The sequence below is a fragment of the Sceloporus undulatus genome, chromosome 3 (genome assembly GCF_019175285.1).
Source record: "Sceloporus undulatus isolate JIND9_A2432 ecotype Alabama chromosome 3, SceUnd_v1.1, whole genome shotgun sequence".
Lineage (NCBI taxonomy): Eukaryota > Metazoa > Chordata > Lepidosauria > Squamata > Phrynosomatidae > Sceloporus > Sceloporus undulatus.
The window spans coordinates 113,698,351-113,721,480 of NC_056524.1; the positions used below are offsets into that span (position 1 = coordinate 113,698,351).

Below are 23,130 nucleotides of genomic sequence, written 5' to 3' on the forward strand. Positions count from 1 at the left end.
TGAATCGGTTGGGAGAGAGGTCCAGAGAAGGAGAAGGAGGGACAGAAGTGGTATTTCCCCCTTTCCATCCTTCCTTATATCCCTCTAAGTTTTACCCTTGACTTATCCATGGGTCATATCAAAATCCAGGATTTTGACCCTGAAACCTTCCCTCAACTTATACATAAGGTTGACTTGTACATGAGTGTATACGGAATATACTGTTGGTTGAGAGGAAGTGATTGACATGTTAATCTCTGTATTGTTCTGTGTATTGAATGGCAAGGCCTCAGGGTGTCTAATTAATTAATGATTCATTGTCTGCTAGGAAACCTCTCTGACCCTGGGTGGTTTTCATTTGCATTTGCTGCGTCTTGATTTTGGTGCTTTGCAGGACTGGTATATATACCCCACTCTCTTCCATGCCAGCATTCTCTGAAGATGCCAGCCACAGCTGCTGGTGAAACGTCAGGAATAAACTCTTCTAGAACGCAGCCTCATAGCCCAAAAATCCCACAAAAAACTATGGATACTGGCTGTAAAAGCCTTCAACTTCACATTGATTAGTGCATTTTCAGGATCATCACTCAGCTGAGAATTCAACTTGGATTTCCAAAGTCCCAGTTCAATACTTTAATCACTTTGGCTCCAACGGATGAACATTTGATATAACTAGTCATATTATAATCTCAACACTGTTTAACAATGAAAAGAGCCTCATGCTTAAGAAAGTTAAGAATACATTTTAAAGAAGGAGCTTCATGCATTTGATTATTTTATCTCTCACATTCTTCAAAGGGTGTATGCACAAAGACATTGTATTAATTGAAGGCGCGTATTACTCCTACAGCATGCCTGATCAAGACACAGGCACAGAGGCTCTGAAAATGCCAGTTTCAAAGACCATCAGGGTTATTTTCTGAGTGGCACGTTTCTAAACATTTCATCATTGATTTGAATATATGTCAACACATTCTGTTGGTGTGCTATAAAATATGAACTGTGTCAACAGCAGAAAAAAAAGTGACACACTTGAGACCTGGAGCTTTTGTGGCAACACACTGTAATAATGTCATTTTTTTAAAAAAAAATTCATCTCTTTGGCTGCAAGCAACAACAAATCTTTTTATACAGTGTTTTAAATAGCACCTACAGAAGCAAAAACACCTCCCAAGTGTTATTTAATTTTACTTTTGTTTCCTTTCAGACCTCGTTGGCTTAAAATTCCTAAAATGCAACACACAATAAATTTTGCCATTAGAGTGAAAACATGAGCTAACAATATTTATTTCCCCTTTCCTCAGTTAATAAAATTACTTAACTCTAAACCTACAAGTGAAAAGAAACCCTGGGAGTACTGCAAACCTCAGAGGATTAATTTCACTTCCATGAAATGACATTTTATTCCCAAATCATTTAACCTCTGACTTTTCATAACTAGACACACAGCCCCTTGAACTATGATTTAGTGACTCAAAAGTGGTACAGCAACCCTGTCATTTAAGGGATATTTAACAGCTGTTCCCCCTTCCAAAGCTGTATAAGAGGTGATGACTGAAATTCATTTTGATTTATTTCTATTTTCTAGGAAGTGTCCTAATGTCCTACAATGAAAAGTCAACATTTGTTTGCAGTAGCATCTTCTATGAAGTATAAATTTTGCATTATTCCATTTGCAAGTATTATTTCCTACCCTATCCCTGGTCTAGCAAATTGTTAACTTTGGGCTAGTCACAGGGAGCATACAACACTCTTGTTGCAACAGCTCCATGGGTTGCTTGTTTCAGGACACAATTCAATGGCGTGAAAAAGCTATATACAGCTCAGATCTCAGTTATTTGAAGGACCATCTGTCTCAATATGAGTCTGTCCGTGTTTTGAAATCTTCTGAGGAGGCCCTTCTTTTTGTCTCAACAACCACACAGGTGCAACTGGTGGGAACACCAGGGAGGGCCTTTTCAGTGGCTGCCCCCAGGCTCTGGAACTCTCTTCCTAGGGAAGGTAGACTGGCATGCTCTTTGCTAGCTCTTTGTTTCAACAGGGCTTTGAAGGATGACTGCTTAGGGCAGTGATGTCCAAACTCTGGCCCTCCAGGTGTTTTGGACTTCAGCTCCCAGCATCCCAGACCATTGTCTATGGTGGCTGAGGCTTCTGGGAGCTAAAGTCCAAAACACCTGGAGGGCCAGAATTTGGACATCGCTGGCTTAGGGGGAAAGGGTCTTTCATGTGTCATGTCGTTTATATTTGTTGTTGCTCTCTTAATACTCTGCTTTTTAAACTGCTTTTAATTTTATTGATAGTTTAATTATATTCTTAACTTTTGTAGATTGTAATTTTTTTCGCTGTATCTGTTTTAACATTTGTAAACCCTCTTGAGTCCCAGACTGGGAAAATGGTGGGATATAAATTATCATCATCATTATATTTATATTTATTTAGGACAAGCATTTTTTGTTTCATTTTGCTGCTTTTATCAGTAAAATATCCTATAAATTTATGGCAATAACCAAACAATAAAACAGTTCTTTTCTGTTTTGTAAAGATAAAAGAAATACAGCAGGTCCTCCACATTCATTAGGGTTAGGGGAACAAGACCGCCATGAAAGTGGAAAAAACGCAAATAAAATACCCACTTTTTTTTTTTACCCGGGAGAACATTTCTCTAAGCATATGTAGGTCCTCCAGTCCAACTCTGTGACCATAGAATTGTGCTGGAAGACCTACAAATTTATAGAGAAGTGTTCTCTAGGAATCTTTACGTCCTCCAGGGTAATTTCTGCAAATGTTGCCCACAGAGTCACGCTGGAGGATCTAGAGTTTCCTAGAGAGAATATATTAATCAAATCTGCAAAAGTGAAAGCTGCAAATGTGGAGGGCTGAATGTATATAAATCATGGCATATCCTACTGTTTAGAGCTACTCTGAGACACTTTGCTGTCTGAAGCAGAGTGGCAAATGGCACCCCTACTGTCCTGAGGCATTCCCTTGGAGGCTTGACAAGGTGTAACTTTGGCCTTGGCTTGTCTGCATCTGCACTGCAGAAATAATGCAATTTGACACCACTTTGATTACCATGGCTCAATGCCATAGAATTCTGGAATTTGCAGTTTTGTAAGATATTTAGCCTTTCCTGTCAGAGAGCTCAACCAAACTACAAATTCCAGAATTCCATAACATTGGCATTGGATAGACAGGCCCTATGGGGCACCACCATGACGTGCGAGAGGAGGTGCTTCCAAACGCAACTCGCCCCTTGCACGTGACGAGGGCGTCAAAATGGTGGCGCCCTGTACATACCGTCACATTTTGATGTGATGGATGCATAGCGTCCACACATCCCGGCACCTTTGTGACGCTGCAAGTGCGCCATTGGCACCTTGCGGCGTCACAACGGCAGCGCAAAAAGAACCCACTTTTTGCGGGTTCTTTTTGCTGCGCAAGGGAGCCACGTGGTTTGTCCACTGCGGCTCCCTCGCACAGCAAACCAGGGTGGCGGCAGACCACCCTTTTGGGGCAGTCTATATCCTGCCATTGAGCCATGGCAGTTAAAGCACTGCATGGATTCTGCAGTGTAAATGCAGCTCTTCTTTCAGCACCATGTTAACACTTGTCTCTTCATGCAAGCTGTTTGAGTAATTGCAGGCCAGTTCAGAGAAACTGGGTTTTATTTTATTTTATTTGTCCTATATGCTTTCTTCTTCAACTATTTAATGACACTAAAGATCAGGATACACGAGGCCAGGTGTCTCAATTGTACAATGGGATAATCAATGTTCAAAATGGTATTATGCATTGTCCCAGGCTAGCATGGGAGGAAGATCTTGGAGTGTGTATTTCTGAGAATGACTGCAGGCAAAATTGAGCTTCAAAGCATATATGATCCTGAAACTGAAAAAAATGTGAACTCACTTTACTGTTGCTATTCAAACACAGGGTGAACACTGTGGAAAAATACTTATTTTCTCTGCTATTGAAGCAAAAATGATTAAATGTTGCATGTAAGGACAAAATAGTGGTGGATTTCCAGTCCTAGAGATGACTGGGGTCATAAGGACAGTGACAGAGAGTATTGCTGGAATAAAGTAAGAGGCAATGATAAACTCTATCAAAGGTGGCAGAAACCAAAGAAGGATGAGGGATTGTATAGGCATTAAACACAATATGTCTCCTTATTGCTCCACTGTCCACGATTAAAACTCTAAGCAAGGACAGACTCTATAATAAATACCCTTTTCCTCATTTGTTATGTTTGAAATGTCTTATACTATTTTCAACTCAGTGCTGCTTTTAATATGATAATTTATTTAAGCATTTTCAATCATTAAAAACATAGGATTATTTTTAAAAGCTATATTCTGGTTTAATCGTGGGTCTTCAATGGGAAAAAAGGTGGATGACGACTGGAAAAATAAGCAATGGCTATATAAATATAGACCACAGTATATATTAAACGTATGTGTGAGGGGGGCTTACTGGGCATAGTATCAAATAAACTAGAAACTTCAAAAAGGCCAGATTCCTCCACAAAATTACTGTCTGTGACAATCCTAGACCTGCAAGGTATTGAGGACATGCTATCGTTCCTCTAATTAAAATATTCTTGAAATGAAGAATAAAACTGGGGAGGCATCCCCTGGTGTAAGTGATAAGGAACATCATTACCTTCACATCAACTGTATAAAGGTATGCTCTACCCACTATCAAAGAGATTAAATTTCTTGATACACTGAATGGCCATGCCTTAGAACAGTAACCATCAGAGAACTCTTACACTTAATTCTGAGTGATGCTGAGAACCTAGTGTTTTTGCAAAATGCACGTGTTTTTGAACTCAATGGAAACAGTAACCAAACTGCAATTAAATATAGTTTATAGTAAGCAGGAAATGGTCAAGAAAGTCCAACTTCAGAAGAGGTCGGGTCTCAAAAATCAGGATAAACCAAGAGGAACACATCTCTCCAGAACACTCAAAAATTACTGAGAACTACAGTAATAGATACTGAGCTACAAAGTATGTCTAAGGTAAGTAAAGACACCATTTCCAAGACGATACCAGCATGATTACCAAGCGGTATTACCAAGTAGTACTATTACAGAAAAGAAAGCTTCCTTCAGAAAAGGGAAGTCGGGTCCAAATGCGGAGAATAAAAAGGAACACAAACATGTACAAAATAATTGGAATACATATTAAGGGATAATTAAAGAGCTTTTGAGATGTACATTGTTAATAACATTAAGACCAACAATAAAAACCTTTCTTAAATACATAGGAAGCAGAAAAACAGCTGGGAAGATAACTGGAGTGTTGGATGACATAGGTTTTAAGAGTATTAAAGGAGCACTAAAAGAACAAAAGGGAATTTAAAAAAAGGTGAGTTGATTCTTTACATCTGTCTTCATTATGAGTCTTCTGGTTGCCTCAATGTCAGTTGTTTGGGAACATGAACAGGAGAGTGCTATTGCACTCACTCCATACTTGTGAGCTTCACACAGGCATTTAGTGTGTCACCGTCAGAACAGAGTGCTACATAGGATTTTAGTCAGACTCTACATAGAAATATAACAATGGTAATAGTAGTGGTGATGATGATGATGATGAAAACCAAGATATACAACATGTGTTTAGCCTCTACTTTGCTGTGCACATGTATGATGTAAAGTCATAATAAGCTATTGACCTCTGTATTACTTCTGGTCATAAACTGGCTCAGTCTATCAGCTATTAGCTTATCCATGAGCATTTCCCATTTGGATGCCAGGTAGTAATATGATCCCTACCTCCAACTAGTTTTCTCTCTGGTTACAAACTGATAAGTCATATTCTCTGATTCAATAGAATATGACTCTTAGAACATTCCCATGTGAAGTGCAACATTTATGGAATGTAACAAACTCACGATGCACCCAAGCACCCACAAAATAAACACACAATCAACAAATTACATGCAAATCCATTTGAACAGCTGAAATGGCAATTCCCAGTTGAGCTGATTATCATAAAAGGTAATAATGTTCAGTGCATATGTGGGAGATTAAAAAAAATCTCTTAAAATGTGTTTAATTAAAGGGAGATCCTCACAGCGTGAAATGGGGACACGTGTTCCTTGAAAAGCAATTTTAATTTTATAGCATGCTCTTAACTAATTACAACATCAAGCTTGGGAGATGCAGTTATAAAAAGGGACATGGGAGAGATGATTGTGCACAGAAGAGAAATGATGTTTGTACATGGTATTAGGGGAGAAAAATCTTGGGCGAACAGGAATGTGCTAAGCGAACAACAACACTGTTGGATAGAAGACTGCATGGATGCTTAGTGGATGACATTTTTGCCCCTTGCTTCATGGCTGAAGCCTGAGGGAGGAGAAAAATCATGTTGGCCATCTGTTAGATTTGCAGATATTTCCATTCTTATCATCAGGAAAATTCCAGGGAAGCTGCAAGGAACGTGCACAAGAAATTGGCTGTTTGTATCAGATATTTTCAGGGAAACTGAACCAAAGCAACGAGAAGCATGTGTGTCTTTTTTCCGCTTGCCTACGCATTCCAATTTTAATTCAAGAATCCTGTAGGACATGAAGAGTGGTGACTAACACCAGGAGGAAAAGAGAACCCTAGCATGACAAATGAAGTGCTCACAATGTGCAGGAAGGAGCAGGAAATAATTCTCAATGTAGGTTTTAAATTGTCCCTAAGTCGGGTTTAGCTTCCTTCCATTTACTGTACCTTTTTTTACTGCATTAACATTTCTTTTGTGGCAGCTGCTGCTGAGAACCTATTGTAAATTTGGGCAATTAGGACTTTTGTTCCATCTGTCCCTCCCCTCAGTCAATACTATGGCATCAAAGGAAGCTAATTCAGTGTAGGTTGGCTCTGACTCTAAAATCCAGACGGGAAAAAAAAGATGTTAGAATTCACCACTGTTGTCTGTGTAAAGGATTTTTAAGTGTTTTTTTTTTAAATGCTGTTCCAGGCTGGTACAGTTCTCAAAATAATCGGTTTCAAACCTCCCACACAATGCTCACAAGTGAGACCATAATAATAGACTCTGGTGTAAGTCGGCTCTCTCTTTAAATCCAAACTAAATAGATGTTAAAAATCGTTACCATGCTGTGTCAAAGGCTGACTTGAGCTATTATCAGAAATATGCTGCTTTAGGGTTTCTTACGGTTCTGAAAATAATCTTCTTTAAAGCTTCTGCATCAGCTAAGGGATGGCAGTTCATACTATTTCATAAAAATGTAATAAAACAGAGACACTGGCAGCTTTGGAACTAGTTCACCCAATGAGCAGAATCAAGAGTTTCTCCCAGATTCCACTATTTCATGCTGCAGGAGGAAGGTTTTAGGAGTTGCTTTCCTGTGGTGAAAAGATGCCATGACGTTAATACTAGCATGTCATGGAGAAAGATAGGTTGAACCTGTCCTCAATATTCAAACCTTCAGTTTCCTGATGGTTCTGCACTTTGTATAAATTGCTCCACATTTACAGACTACAGAACAACCAAAACCTTCTTCAAAGTACTGTACTCCACTTTCTAGAGGTTGACCTGGATCCCAATACAATTATCTATCTATCTATCTATCTATCTATCTATCTATCTATCTATCTATCTATCTATCTAAAATCACAGTTACATATGTTGGCAAAAGAGAAGGAGAGGAGCACAGAAACAGAAGGGCTTCTGTTTTCCACGTACAACCTTATTATGCATGCACAACTTTTACTTTCCATGGCACTTCAAAATGGAAATATTACCAGTAAAGTTTAGTTCACAGAATGACTAACATTCCAAAAAACAAAATAGTTTTTGAGCTGAGTGCAAACTACTTTTACACGTTAAACTCGATTTGCAGCACTTGAAATAAACTGAGGACAAAGTGGGGTAGTGAGAGAAGGAGAGAGAAACCAAAACATTTTAAAAACAGCTGAAAAATAGGAAAACAGAGGATTAATCAGGATTGCTCCTGTAGGAGGAAAGACAAAAGTGAGGAAGGGTATAATGGAAAGAAAAACCAGGAGAGCTGAAGGAAACAAACAAGAGGAGACAAGGAACAGGGGCAGGATAGTTGAAGCCAATGTGAAAGTGATCATTAAAGAAACCTCACACAACTAGAAATTAAGGAAGACTTTATATTATACCTGCAGAATTGTGACGTGGATTTTGTTACTTTAAGTGGGCAATGGTGGCCAAAAAAGCAATGGCCAAAGTGTTTGTGTGTGATATGTGTGTAGCAGAACACATGCACTGAGGATAGAGAAAACAGAGGTTGACTTTCACTTATTTCATCTGATTAAACATTCAGTTTTTTGGATGCAGGCTTCCAATAGCAAGCAAAACATGCAGCCCTAACCTTAAAACATAAGTAGCCTGATGGAAGAATCTGCCAAAGGTGAGTAAGTGCATTGAAGTAACAGCATGCAAGGTACCTTTTGCTGTGGTTACAGAGTCAGAAGCAGGATAGTGCTAAAGGAAGTATCAGTAATAAACCATATCTAAGTGAAAGAATGTATTTGTATTCATACCACTCTACTCAAACCCTAACACAGAAGGAAAATATCAGAAACATGTGATTTGGTTTTAAGTAGCATCCACCCTATTAAAACAAAAAGGACCTGTTCTGAAGAAATTACACTATAAACCCTGGAATTTTACAAGCAAAGTTTATATTAATTCTTTAGAAGCTCTTTGTGCTTATAGTTACAGACAGAGTCTGAAATACACCAAATAAATATCAGCACAAAATTGCATGCAGCTGTTAGATAGTCTTAAGCATTTCCAAACTATTATGATAGATGTTAGTGGACCTACAGTATTAAGCTCTTCAAACCACAAGGAAGTTGCCCTCAGATTCTATCTTGTCCCACAAACTGCAAAATGAAACAGCTGCTAAATTACTTGTAAACATTATTTAAAACGGGATTATTCTGGGTGGCATCAATACTTCTGAGAAAATTCCACTTGTAATATCTTAAAAGAAAGCAATGGCCTGGGAAGACTGGTTTTTGTATCCATTGCAGGAGGATAATGAAATAAATAAAAACAACTAACATAAAACAGGAAATTAATTCATATTGTGTACAGCAGAATATATAGAAGGAGGTTAAACTGAGGGGTTCAACACCTCCTCCAAAGCAATATTTGCTTACTAGACTTCCATTGGTTAGAATAACAAAAAGAACAGGGATCTCTAACACCCAAGAAATGCCCTTCCAGAAGCTAAGTAGGTGGCAGGATCAAAGAAAGCCTTCTCTTGAGAAAGGAAATGGAAAGAAGACTTCTGAACACATGTTTATGAAAGGAGGCTGTAAAATGCTTAAAAGCTTCTGAATACTGTGAATGTTCAAGGAGTCCTAAGAGGTACACTGAATACAAAGTAAGCATTCTTCCATCCTGTTTTGGAATCCATGCTCTGCTGTGGACACACTCTCAAATCTGTCTCATCTTCTGAACAGAAAACCTCACAAAGTGATAATGGCAAGGATTTGGCTAGTTAAAAAGTTGTATCCAATGAAGTCATTCCACTACTTAAAAACTTCTTCTGTTTGTTCTTGTAAAAGTGTCAAAGCCAAACTGTTGTTTTTTTTTTTTATTCCACTTGTGTAAACCATTGCAGAGTGGTTGTAGAATCCTAGGTATACTGTAGGTGGTGAAATCTCAGGAGGAGTAGCTAATACCCCAGAGGACAGGATCAGAATTCAAAATGACCTGAATAGACTAGAAAGCTGGGTCAAAGCTAACAAAATTAAATTCAATATGGAGAAATGTAAGGTACTGTACTTAGGGCAGAAAAATGAAATGCATAGATATAGGATGGGGGGCACTTGGCTTAAGAAGACTAGATGTGAAAGGGATATTGAAGTCCTAGTAGACCACAAGTTGAACATTAAGTCAACACTGTGATGTGGCAGCTAAAAAAGCCAATGTGATTCAAGGCTGCATCAATAGAAGTATAGTGTCTAGATTGAGGGAAGTAATAGTACCACTATATTCTGCTTTGGTCAGGCCCCACCTGGAATACTGTGTCCAGTTCTGGGCACCACAATTTAAAAAGGATGTTGAGAAATTGGAGTGTGTCCAAAGGAGGACGACTAAAATGGTGAAGGGTCTAGAAACCATGTCCTATGAGGAATGACTTAGGGAGCTGGGGATGTTTAGCCTGGAGAAGAGAAGGTTAAGAGATGATATGATAGCCCTGTTTAAATACTTGAAGGGATGTCATATTGAGGAAGGAGCTAGCTTGTTTTCTGCTGCTCCAGAGACTAGGACCCGGAGCAATGGATGCAAGCTGCAGGAAAAGAGATTCCACTTCAACATTAGGAGGAACTTCGTAAGGGCTATTCGACAGTGGAACAAACTCCCTCGGAGTGTAGTGGAGTCTCCTTCCTTAGAGGTCATTAAGCAGAGGCTGGATGGCCATCTGTCAAGGATGCTTTGACTGAGAGTTCCTGCATGGCAGAATGGGGTTAGACTGGATGGCCTTTGTGGTCTCTTCCAACTCTATGATTCTATCTTCTTTCAGTTCTATTCTAATTAAAGCAACACTGATTTGCTGTGGAAAACCCTGAGAACAAGTGTCACTTGAAAGACATAATTCAAACTCCACCCAAAGTTCAGGTTTCCTGGGCACACATATATACAGATGCATGCAGATATACTCTCTCGCACAAAGACCTTTCCCCTCCATCCATTTCAAGCATATGCACACATATGCAGACCCACACGCCCCTCCGTATACAAGACAGAGACGTTCAAACTTCACCTTCCCATATGCCACTATGTTCCCCTCATGACAATCAGTAGTGATGGTGAGCATGTGTATGAATGTGCAATTTAAATAGGAAGGCTGTGGGCAAAGATGACTTCCCTGTGAGACTTCTACCCATTTCAATTTTTATTAGTATTTTAAAGAACAGTATCAAACAAGATCACAAGCAAATGCTTTACAACTGGATCAAAGATTCAGTGAGGCACAGAAATGTGTGAACAAGCTAAAACAATGAGTGCATTTTCAAGTAATCATCTCTTTCCATAAATTATAATGAAACAATGATAGGCAGCAATTGTTTCTACTTGTGTTGGCACACTCAGCAAATAGAAATAAAACTGCATAGAACACATTGTTGTCATGGTTATTTTTTAAATAACATTATTGCACCGTTCGCTTCTCCATTAATGCTATGTCCTACACCCTGCATTTCCATTTTGCAAACGAGAGACCTTGGGCCTCCTTCCATGGACATGCAGTTTCTAGTATGGTAGCCAGATAGAGCAAACCAATCAAAAAGTGTTGATTGTGGAGAAGGATTGTGTGACCTTCCAAAAACACAGAAAAAAGGTCAAAGTATTAGATAGCTAATGCTCTTACTTACTTCGTAGAAGATTTCATGGCAAAACTGTAAGCTATACAGAAATAACCACAATATATAAATGAACAATCTATCATATAGGAATGTAAAGGCCACCCACAACAACAGGCACTCATCCCACTGGTTGTGCATGCTCCTGTTCATTTAAACTAGGCTCCTAATTCAGCCCAGTTTAACCCTGCTAAATGTACACTGTTGGAGGTATCATGTTTAACTCCTGTCAATGTAAATTAGGCTCCAAACAGTTTGGAAATGCAATGGTAAAGCTGTGCTCGATCTATCTCCACATGTATTGTCTTCCTCAGCCCATCAGTAGTAGAGGTTGCAGCAGTGTGTGTCTGTAGGATCTGGTAATAGTGTCACCTGCAGTAGACTGCCCGGAAGGTAACCAATAGGTGTATGCAATGCATTGGCTGCTTCCATATTTAAGACAATAAATGAAAAAGTACTAATACACTATATTGTACATAAGAATCTTTCAAAAACTTACACTTATTATGTTGATAAGGGGATGTTTATTCTATTTATATGTACTAAATTAGAGTGTATGTTATATGTTGTTGCTGTTGCATGCCTTCAAGTGGTTTCTGGCTTATGGCGCAGTTAAGGCAAATCTATCACAGGTTCTCTGGGGCTGAGACTATGGACTCACCCAGTGGGTTTCCATGGCCAAGCAGAAATTTGAATCCTTGTCATCAGAGTCTTAATCCAATGCTCAAACCATTGGACTATAACTCTGGTGACCAGGATTCAAATTCCTGCTTTTACATCATGCTCTAATACTGATAAAAGAGTAACTGTGACAAACCCCACACAACCCCCGCTCCTCCCTTCCTCAGTGATTGCTGTCATGCTGTGCAAGTCCCTTCCATGGAAGGCTAGGTTGGTCCTCTCTGTGATCACTTTCTGCCAGCAGGCAAAGGTATCTTTTATTTATATAATCCGCCCTGCACTCTCAGAACAACTGGGAAGAACTTGCTCGAAGTCCCTACTTCGAGATATGTTACTACTTCTCAGAGGGCCTTTTCAGTAACGGCCCCCAAGCATTGGAATAGTCTTCCCGAGGAGCTCCGTCTCATTACCTCCCTTGAACTGTTTAAAAAGAGACTTAAAACCTTTCCTTTAACGAAGCATTCATCCATGTTCACTGAAGTTATGTTTGATACCTTTTCTCCCTCTCACTTACATACACCTATGAATTGGATTTTAATTGTATACTGTAATTAATGTAATGTGGTTTTAATTTTATGTTGTTTTAATAATTTTACTATGTACACCGCTTTGATCACTGCGGAAAAGCAGTATAGAAATAAATTTTATTATTGTTGTTGTTGTTGTTATTATTATTATTATTAAATGCAACTAAAATTTCCATAACGAATGCAAGAAAAGCATCTTAAAATGACATAAAATAACATTAAGGTAAAGGAATTTGTGTTGCAACAAGGATTTTTTTTAAAGCATTCCCTAACATAAATAATGTACCCCATACCTTAATTAATATTGACACATAGGTTACAATCTCTGGTCACTTCACACTTTCTCTATTGAAAATAGATTTTCTGCCAAATATCAGCCTTGATTGATACTATACTTACTTACCAGTTGAAGGAAATTCAGGAAGTTGGCAGGGGAAATTATCAGAGATTACTAGGGGACAGGGGAAAAAATTGCCCACTATCCTGAGATAATATAGAGCCTATAATATGAATTCTCCTGTTCATGTTTTTGTGAATAGGTTGAGGAATTTATGCTTTCCAACAATTGCCTGGCAAATGGAGACAGCTTATCTTACAAGAGGCATTTTACCAGTAATCTAACCTTCATTGCTCATGCAATTCTTTTCTGTCCCTCAAGGTCCTGCATATCATCTTTTATGATAGATAACAGGCTGTGTTTTCCAGCCAGTCAGTGATGCACAGCAATGGTCTGGGCAACTGATGTTATTTAAAGTGCTAACACAATGATTCAAGATATCATGAAATGGCAGAGACATTTAAAATATTTCCTGAATTGGCAGCATATTAGTCAAAGTGGAAGGCTGGATATCTTATGACACACTGCACTATAAATTGCTGAAATTTAAATTGGTTTTTGTCTTATATTGTTGCGGGCAGGGGGCATTTGCTGCTCTAACCAAAAGGAGAGACACAGCCCCAAAAGGGTGGCTTCTAGCCTCCCCTTTTACAGCTAGACCGGGGCTGTGGCAACCGCACACTGCTGCCCCAATCTGGCCTTTCCAGGGTTCAAAAAGGAGCTACAAAAAGCCTTGGAAAGGGCACAATGGCTGCAGCTCCAGAAGAGCACTGTGATGTTGCACATCATGTGATGCAACACACGGCATCATGCCACCCTAAGGCGGAGCCATGGCATGGGTCGTGTAGACACTACACCCGACTATGCCCCCCCGCCCCCCCGATAGCCTAGCCTTTCAGGCTGGTCTATACAGGGCCTCAGTCAGGAAAATATCATGAGTTAGCCTTGAAGAAAAAATATTTTTGCTTTCTTTTTGGATCTATCCTGCCACTGTGGAACACTGCACATTCTCCCCCTACATTTGGACAGAGCAAGATGATGAAAAAGTATAACGCTCTCTCTCTTTCTCTTTCCATTTCCTCCTTAAAGTTTCTCTGAAAATTCCTCCAATAGCCTCCTCAGAATTCAAGGCAACTCACTGTGTAGGCTTCATAATCAGTAGCAACCCAGCTTCTCATTGGGCCTGAACAGACAGGCCAAAATAAAGCTGCTTCAGGTCACTTTCGAGATATGCTGTTTAAATGACACATGTATCTTAAGAGGCAGAAGCTGTGCCAAAGCTGTGCTCCAGTCCTTAGGACTGGAGTGTGGCTTTGGTGCAGCTTCCAGCCTCTTAGAATGAGAGGGACATAATAATGCTTTCTTGCTTTCTGTACAAAGCTTTGCAAAAGAATCAGTGGTTGCAGAAGGCTTATAGAATGAGCCTCAGAGTAAAGTGCATGGGCTATGATGGCCCCCCCCACTCCTTTTTACTTCGGCACGTACTCACTTATCACCCCTCCTTTCTGTAGACAACTCTGAATACAATCGCCTGTGTCTTAGCAGTGGCCTTGGAAGAGAACAGGATCAGCTCAGCTAAGTATCTCTTTTGCAGTAGCTAGCTATCTCTGTACATTCCAAGCTCCAAGCAGATGTAATGCCAAGAAGAAAATACAGGACCATTGAGTGAACAGTGAACGCAACCAATCGCTTGTTGTTTAGAAAACAGCCCTCTGCGAAGGGCATAAAAGGGGGGTGGCAAGAAGCCATCAGCGCTGCAGCCTTGGTGATGCCTACTTTGGTGTGCTGCTGCCCTGCGCAGAAAATAAAGCCTTTTTATTCTAGCCAGTTCGGTCTCCTTGACTCTGCTTGTCCTCTGGCAGGCCACGGGCCTTCGGGTTTGTGGGTTTGGGGTCACCCGCTACAAGGACACATGCATGATTTAAACAGCATACCTCCAAAGTGACCCGAAGCAGCTTTATTTTGGCCTGTCTGTTCGGTCCCATCATTTCCCTTCCTTTTCCTAGCTTTAAAGTCTCCATTAACCATTAATCTCTGACCTCATCTGACTCATAATGGAAGATTTTCTATTACCCAGACTAAGCAAACCAAAATCTTGAAAAATGTGCACACATTGGGGCTAGCTGTCCCAGACAGAAAGCAGCCTGTCGGAGGCAAGAAACCTAGTAGGAAATTAATACAGAGGAGGGTGACCAAAAAGGTAAACAACCTTCAAACTATGCCCTATGAGGAGCGGCTTAAAGAGCTGGGTATGTTTAGCCTGAAGAAGAGAAGGTTAAATGGTGAGACATGATAGCCATGCTTAAATGTTTGAAGGGATGTCATATTGAAGATGGAGCAAGCTTGTTTTCTGCTGCTCCAGAGAACAGGACCTGGAACAATGGATTCAAACTACAGCAAAAGAGATTCCACCTCAACTTTAGGAAGAACTTCCTGAAAGTAAGGGCTGTTTGACAGTGGAACACATTGCCTTGGAGAGTGGTAGAGTCACCTGCTTTGCAGTTTTTTAAAGAGAGGCTGGATGGCCACCTGTCAGGAGAGCTTTGATTGTGTGGTCCTGCATGGCAGGGGGTTGGACTGGATGGCCCTTGTGGTCTCTTATGATTTTGCGGTATTAAAGAACTAATTCTGAGCAAAAATGATAGTTTGCACCAAGGGGTTTAGTAGTAGGACAGACTGTGGCCTCAGCATTCACTGGTGTAGTCAATCTAGATGTTGGAATAAGAAAGTTACTGTACAGGTAGTTTGTCTGCTCCCTCCACCGTTTATCTGTAGCTGGGATATGGACTGATGGTTTCATGGAAAATATACCTAGAAAGTATGACAGCTGGTATGGGGCAGATGGAGATTGACACCACTAGAGATTGACATCACTGGAGTAGTTTATTTTCAGAAGGAAATGGTTTTGCACACTGCATTTGAATTAAGACATTTATTTGGAGTGAAGTTATATTTTGTGGAATATAACAGCCAAACTGTAAACAGCACTCTTATTACAAAGTTAGTGCACTCTGAAAAGTATTAGAAATGTTATTAACTTTTTTTCAAAAAATGTAACAACCACCATATCTTCAGCCACTTACCAACAACAAAAAATGAAATGGAAGATAGATTCCACATGTACATTACATCAAGATTTCATTTGGAGTTTGGTACAAAAATGAGATAAACTATTCCTAATATTTAATCTGATATAGTCCACTGATGGTTATGGGACTCAACTGGTTTTAATCCAGACAGACATTCTGGCCTTAATATAGCTCTGGCATTCAATGCAAAAGAGTAAACATGGCCTAGCAGATTGTCCCAAATATATATGCTTACTATGCTACCAGACATTCAGGAGACAATATAACAAGAAATAAAACAAATGTGAATCAGAGTAGAGAAACCCTGGGTTTTAGTCTTAATATTAAAATATGTTTCACTTTCTCCCCCTCTGTTTTAAAACAAATTAAAGTGTACATATATAATTAAGGAAAGATTACTGCTTTAGATAGATTGAGATTTTTTTCTATCTCTTAACTGCTCAGATATGCTGCATTTCCTCATTATCACCTTTAAAGGGCCATCTGGGCCCCATTCCTCACCATTGGGGGCAATTCCATTTGCATTGTTTGTAGGCTTAGTAGCATGGTGGAAAAGTTCATTAGAAATTTGAAGAGATGCATTAAACCTACCATAGCAAATCAACTATCTGATACCTAGGTGCCCACAGGAGAGATAAGCACCTAATATCTATTTGCACACAACTTAACAAGTCAGCCATGGGCTCTAATGTTTATTCCCCAAAACTGCTTCAAGAAACATTTAGGCTAGTCCCATGCAGGCATGGGGAGGGGAAAAGAACCTGACTCTGTGCAGCTTTTACATTCACTGTCCCCAGTTACAAGGAGTGTATGCATTCACTATTATATCTTTAAGTCTAATAGAAACTAATTTAATTCTTCTCTTGCACAGTACACATGTGAATTTCTCTAATGGTCTCTGCTATAATCTGCAAACCCACTGGTTATTAATCTAGTAGCTACAAAAAAAATTACCACTGGCAGTGTCATCAACCTCCCCCTTCTGCCGCCGCACCCAGTGCCTATGTGGCATTTCCAGTCATCATGCATTACATGGATGAGGTAATAAAAATAAAACTATACAGCATGAGGATGACTGGGCATTCTGAGGAAACTTCTTACCATCTGTAGCACATAAGACATGCTTTTCTAATCATCTTTATTTGTATGGCAATAAGCAGAACTATGGTGTGGTACCTTATATTGAGTTGATCCCAGAAATTAATTATTTACAAATATTTATAAACCTCTCACCTATATAGCCTAAAGTTACAGGACCGTATATGATTTTGGAACTAAGCAGGATTAGACCTTGTTAGTGCTTGCACAGGAAAACCAGGTAACAGCAGGTGTTCCAGGTTATATTTCTAGGCAAAGGCAAACCACCTCTGAGCAGCCCTCACTTAGGAAAATTCATGAGGTCACCATAATCCAACAGGTGAAGGTAAATGTACACATTTATAAGCCACATATATTTGGAGATTACTAAATAAATGGAATATATACAGCAGACACAGAATTTGCACTGTCCATAAGAACATATGGCAGGTTGGCCTACCTTTGGTAGGCCTGCAGAAATAGGTATGTTTTCAACATGCATCTAAATTAATGGAGCTTGTCAAATTTCTGAGGCATGGGTAGTCCACAAAGTAGGTGCCACCATACTAAATGCCCTGCTCTAAACAACTACAGAAACATGTGATGTTATTAGGAGGGCCTCTCTGTATAATTTCAAGAATAAAATCGGTTTATCAGGAAGAAGGTACGGTAGTCTTGCAGGAAAGTTTAAAGTAATTAGTTACAATTTTTAAAGTTATTTCTCATTAACTATGGTAGAAGACATTACAGTACTATATTACTATAACTTAAAGAGGGATACATTCTTTTTTGCAGCAAACTTGAAAATTCTTTACTTCTATAGTTATGAGAATAAACTCATTAAACACTGGCAAAGGAATAATACATGGTTCAGATGATGGCTCCTGTTGTGCCTCTTGCTGCTGGATTATATTTAGAAAAAGTAACAGAAGACAATTTTTCTACTTGAACAACAAGTAAGTAAAGAGTTATTGTTTAAAAATTGTAACTGTAGTGGTAACTATTTTGAAGACTTTGATCTATAGCTATAATTAATTATTTAAAATAAGTTTTCTAAATTCTGGTCAGATAATTGGCCCATTTGGCTCAACATTCCTGACAATGAGTAGCAGTGGGTCTCCAGGGTTTCATGCAAGAACATGTTGTGCTCTGCATGGAGAGACTGAGAGAGCCCAGAGATTGAGTATGGGACTTTCTGCATGCAAAACAGGTTAACACTCTCCTAACCCAAAAAAGAAGTGTAGGGAGGGAATGCCAAAGGGATAAGAAGATTTAAAAAAACAACCTTAAAATGATGCTCAAAAAGCAGTTTAATGAAAAGCATGGTTTGCCCCATAAGCAAACTATTCTAATAAAGCAGCAGATTAAGACTCTCTTGACCCTGCATATAATAATGAATCATTTAGAGATTAACTCCAAAATTATCCTTGATTTCCCCCTTCAAATACGGCAATAATGCTCTAAGCCAAACCAAGAAGCTTCACCAGGGATCGCTCTTTAAGCAGCCCATTAGCAAAGAAAAAAACCCATTCTGTTTCACCTACTGGTTTGCCCTGAATGGCTGCCCTTGAGAAAAAACAAGGTGAAAGTCCACACATTATGGGGCATCTTTGGGGTAAGATGATTCCCAGGGAAACCTTTGGTACCACCCCAAGCTTCCTTGGGAGAAGATCTCAAAAGCAGCCACCAGCAAAAGCAACAGAAATTTCTGAGAGATTGCTTTGCTCAGAGAATGCTTTGAAGAGATGACCCCAGGAAGTGTGGGGCTGGGCAAGGGCAAAAGAACACCCCGCCATGGAGGATCTTTGGAGTGAGGGTGGCTTACATGGAGTGACTTTTTCCATTCCAGATTGAGTTTTCTTGCAGCTGTTTCTCAAAGGAGGATTTTAATCTCAGCTGGGGAAGAATTCAGGGGTTTGAAGTGACCTTTATTAATATCCCAAAGTTCATTTGTAGACCTACGGCTAGCAAACTTTGCCAGCCTTTCTACTAATAACACGCTGGGTGTGACAAGTTGCATAATAAAAATCTAAGTATTGCTTTGAGAATTAACCTTTCTGTTTGGGAGCTCTTTTGTTAAACTTCCTGGGTTACCAAGTCACTTTCATGTTTGAGGGGAGACTTGGATTCATACCTCTCTGTTCTAAATTGAACTTTTAAGTGTATGCTTAAAACAATGTTATTATTTATGCAGGTTTAGTCTCTCCAGAGCAATTGCCAGTATTTTAAATGAAATGTTTACTGTATCTTATTACCCATTTTACATATCATCATATAGAAAATGCATACAAGTGAAATTTTGCAACAGAGATCTCCCTTTACCCACTTCTCATTCTGAGGTCACTCCCTGTACCCCTGTTTAACCTATCAGCTCATTCCCCTTGGATCTGCTAAAATTAATATTTACAAATCTGTTAGAACTAAGCAAATTAGCCATCAGACATTTAAGACTACTCTGTTTAGGAAAAGATAAATTGACAGAGTAATGGTATGCATTTCTACTCAGATGTTCCACTGAGTTCAATGGGATTTATTCCTGAGTAAATGTGCATAGGATCACAACCTAATTGGTACTCCCTGCTAGAGAACCATAGAATCTCATGTCATGTTGGCCACATGAACATGGAGTCATCTTTGGACAACACTGGCTCTTTGGCTTAGAAACAGAGATGAGCACCGTCCCCTACAGTCAGTTATGACTAGACATTCATGTCATGGGGAAACCTTACCTTTTTACCCTTTTAAATGTGTATAGGATCACAATCTAATTGGTACTCCCTGCTAGAGAATAACAGAATCATAGAGTTGGAAGAGACCACAAGAGTCATCCAATCCAACCCGCTGCCATTCAGGAATTCACAATCAAAGCACACACACACACACAACAGATGACCATCCAGTCTTTGTTTAAAGACCTCTAAAGAAGGCGACTCCACCACAATCCAAGTGAGTGTGTTCCACTGTCAAACAGCTCTTACTGTCAGGAAGTTCTTCGTAATGTTGAGATGTAATCTCCTTTTTTGTAGCTTGAATTTATTGCCCTGGCGTCCTAGTTCCTGGAGTAAGGACTCACAGGGAATGGTTTCCAGGCCTTTCACCATTTTAGTTGCCCTCTTTTGCTCCAGCTTGTCAACATCCTTTTTGAACTGTGGTGCCCAGAGCTGGACGCAGTATTCCAGGTGAGGTCTGACCAAAGCAGAATAGAGTGGTACTATTACTTCCCTTGATCTAAACACTATTGATGCAGACTAGAGTTGCATTGGCTTTCTTAGCTGCCACTTCACATTGCTTACTGAGAGGACTCACTAAATCAACAAATGATTAGTAAATGAACACTTATGTGAATCCCATTGATTCAATGGGCCTACTCTAGGACTACCAATAGGATTCAAACCAATAATATTCTGCATGAATTAGTATTCTATATAATTCCCTTGGTTGCAAATGTTCCCTTCTATTACTATTACTATTTGTATTTGTACCACACTGTTTCATTTTAAAGCACTGTAACAATTAGCATGACTTTTTGGAAAGGTCCCCGTTGTTCTCTAAACAAGTTTTTCCACTGTTTTGATTCTCTCTAAGTGAGAGTGATTAGGAGCATGGATAATCCTGCTGACCCCGGGTGTTCTACTGTTGACATTGTCCACCCATTCCGCTCCAAAATGTCAGGATGTCCAAGCTGTATGATACCTTACTAGCTTGGTGAGTGTTCTTATTTAGAATAAAACTTACTTTTCTCTGTTTCATATTGAAATGCTTATTTCTCAGAAAGGCCTAGCAACTACAATCCGACACAGGTTTACTCTAAGTAAGCCCAACTACCTTTAATGGAAGTTAGTGCTTGGTAAATATGAATACATTTGTCTACTCTGAGGCAAGCTGCATTCTTTTCAATGGAACTTGCCCCCGGGAAAGTGCATATATACACATCAACTCAGAAGGAAGCTTCAAGGGAGTTCTGGTGGGGGGAAAACAGGTTGTGTTGTTGCTTCTCTACGGTGGGTTCCACAAGCTATGTGCACAATGTCAACCAGAAAATCTGTCCAATGAATGTAGTCAGGTGAACAACAGGAGGCAGGACTTGGCTAATGAGGCAGAACCATCAGTAATATGAGAAGAGACAAAACGAGTGAGACACCCCAAAGAAGCAACTGCAGTTGGGTCTAATTAAAATTGACATTTTTAAAACACACATGAATAGGTGATGGTGGAACTGTTACTCATGGTTTCAAATGTGTGTGTGTTGCATCGTGTGATCAAGAATTTCAATCCATGCGCACTGGTACACTTTCAAACATAGAAAAAAAGTCATCTTCTTTTTTGTGTAGTTTGAACACTGAATTTCAGATACCATATATTCTCTTTTGTTTTGGGGCATTCATGCTAGAGTATAACATTAAGTGGAGCTGACCAGGAAAAATAATTGAAGTCCAGTGGTGACACATCATACATTGTGCCATCTTACTGGGCTCAGAGAAAGAGTAAGAGGATGTATGTGTGCAAGATAGATATAGGCCTGTCATTTCCTATAACAGTCATGCATTTCTCATAACTTCTTGTCTCGAAGTTTGTAAACATTAGTTTTTTGGACACCAGCCCCCAGAATCTTCCAGCTAGCAGGACCGCTGTTTAGCTCTAGCCTGAGACATGGCCCTTAAGTTTCCTAATTTTTTGCCAACATTTCACTGAAATGGGTTAAAGGTGGTTGAAGGAATATAAAATGAATTGTTTTTTTCATTAATCTATACCATATAGTGGTTTCACATATTGCACTATTCTTTGTCAACTCAAAAACAAACAGACATTAGTGATTTTTCATTACTAATACACAGGATGGACAAAAAACATAACCAGGTTGAGATACATATATAGGCAACAAATAAACTCCAAATTCCACTAATATATCTGGAAAATCACATCACTGCTTACTACCACACCAGGAATATGTTTTCTGGCTTTACCTACATGGCTCCTACTGACTTTAATGGGCATCACACAGCTAAATCTCCATGCTTCACTTTGACACTTCAGAATAATTGTTCACTTCCATAAGAGGGTCAAAGAAAGGTTGAAGAACTAAAAGAATTCACAGAGGAGTGTAGATTATGTGTACACAGTTGCATCTGCTTTTGAAAAATGATTGACCAAATGTATATAATGCATGCTAATGAATTCACTACTAAGCCATGGTTTCTTTAGTTAAATACAGCATGCCAATGCTATTTGCAAAGCAACATAAAGAGCACAAAAAAGTACAGGTACATGCATTGTAAGATCCTCCAAATTGGTGATCTTCCAAATGGCAAATGGGAATTATTGGCCTTAACATTTGAAGTACACCGAATTGGGTAAAGCTAACTTAAAATATATAACACTACAAAAAAAGAAGACACAAAAAGCTTTTCACGTGTTTTAAGTGAAGTTAAATGATGGCTACATTACAGAAACTAGGCCTTGAGTAAGGGCTACAACTTTGGGGGTTGCAAGCCAGAGTTCAATCTCATGCAACTCTACCCATTCTTTAAGCAGCCCCCTATTTCTGCACAAAGACTGGGGAACAAAGTAGAAGCAACTAGTGAGCCAGATGGGAAGAACCTCATTGACCCCATTCAATCTCTGGGCCAGAGTTACCCATCCCTGCCTTCAAGAATAGCACTGTTTTCATGCCTGACATACAGTGGATTCTGGGTACCCACTGGGGTTTGGTTTTAGGACCCTTGTGGATACCAAAACCCATGGATGCTGAAGTCCCATTATATACAGTGACATGGTAAAATGGTGTCCTTTATTTTTTTTAAAAAATGGCAAAATCAAGGTTTGCTTTTTGGAAATGTACATTTTTTGGAATATTTTCAAGCCATGTATGGTTGAATTGGTGGATAAAGTATCTATGAATATGGAGAACCAACTGTACTTCAGCCACAGTTCTACCAGTGCAAAAAAGAATGGAAAGGAAAATCTTTAAAGAAAAAAGGAAAGAATGAGGGATGGAGTGGAGGGGTGGCTAGATAAGCTTCCTGTTTTGTGTTGTTGTGGGCATTGCCATGTTGAAAATTCTTCCACTGGCAAATTATTT

The 23,130-nt window shown here is 39.4% G+C and overlaps 1 protein-coding gene across 1 annotated transcript in view; it reads right to left on the bottom strand.

Moving 5' to 3' along the window:
• CLYBL (citramalyl-CoA lyase) overlaps positions 1-23,130 on the bottom strand; it is a 260,937-nt gene that overhangs the window by 158,461 nt on the left and 79,346 nt on the right. The window lies entirely within an intron of this gene.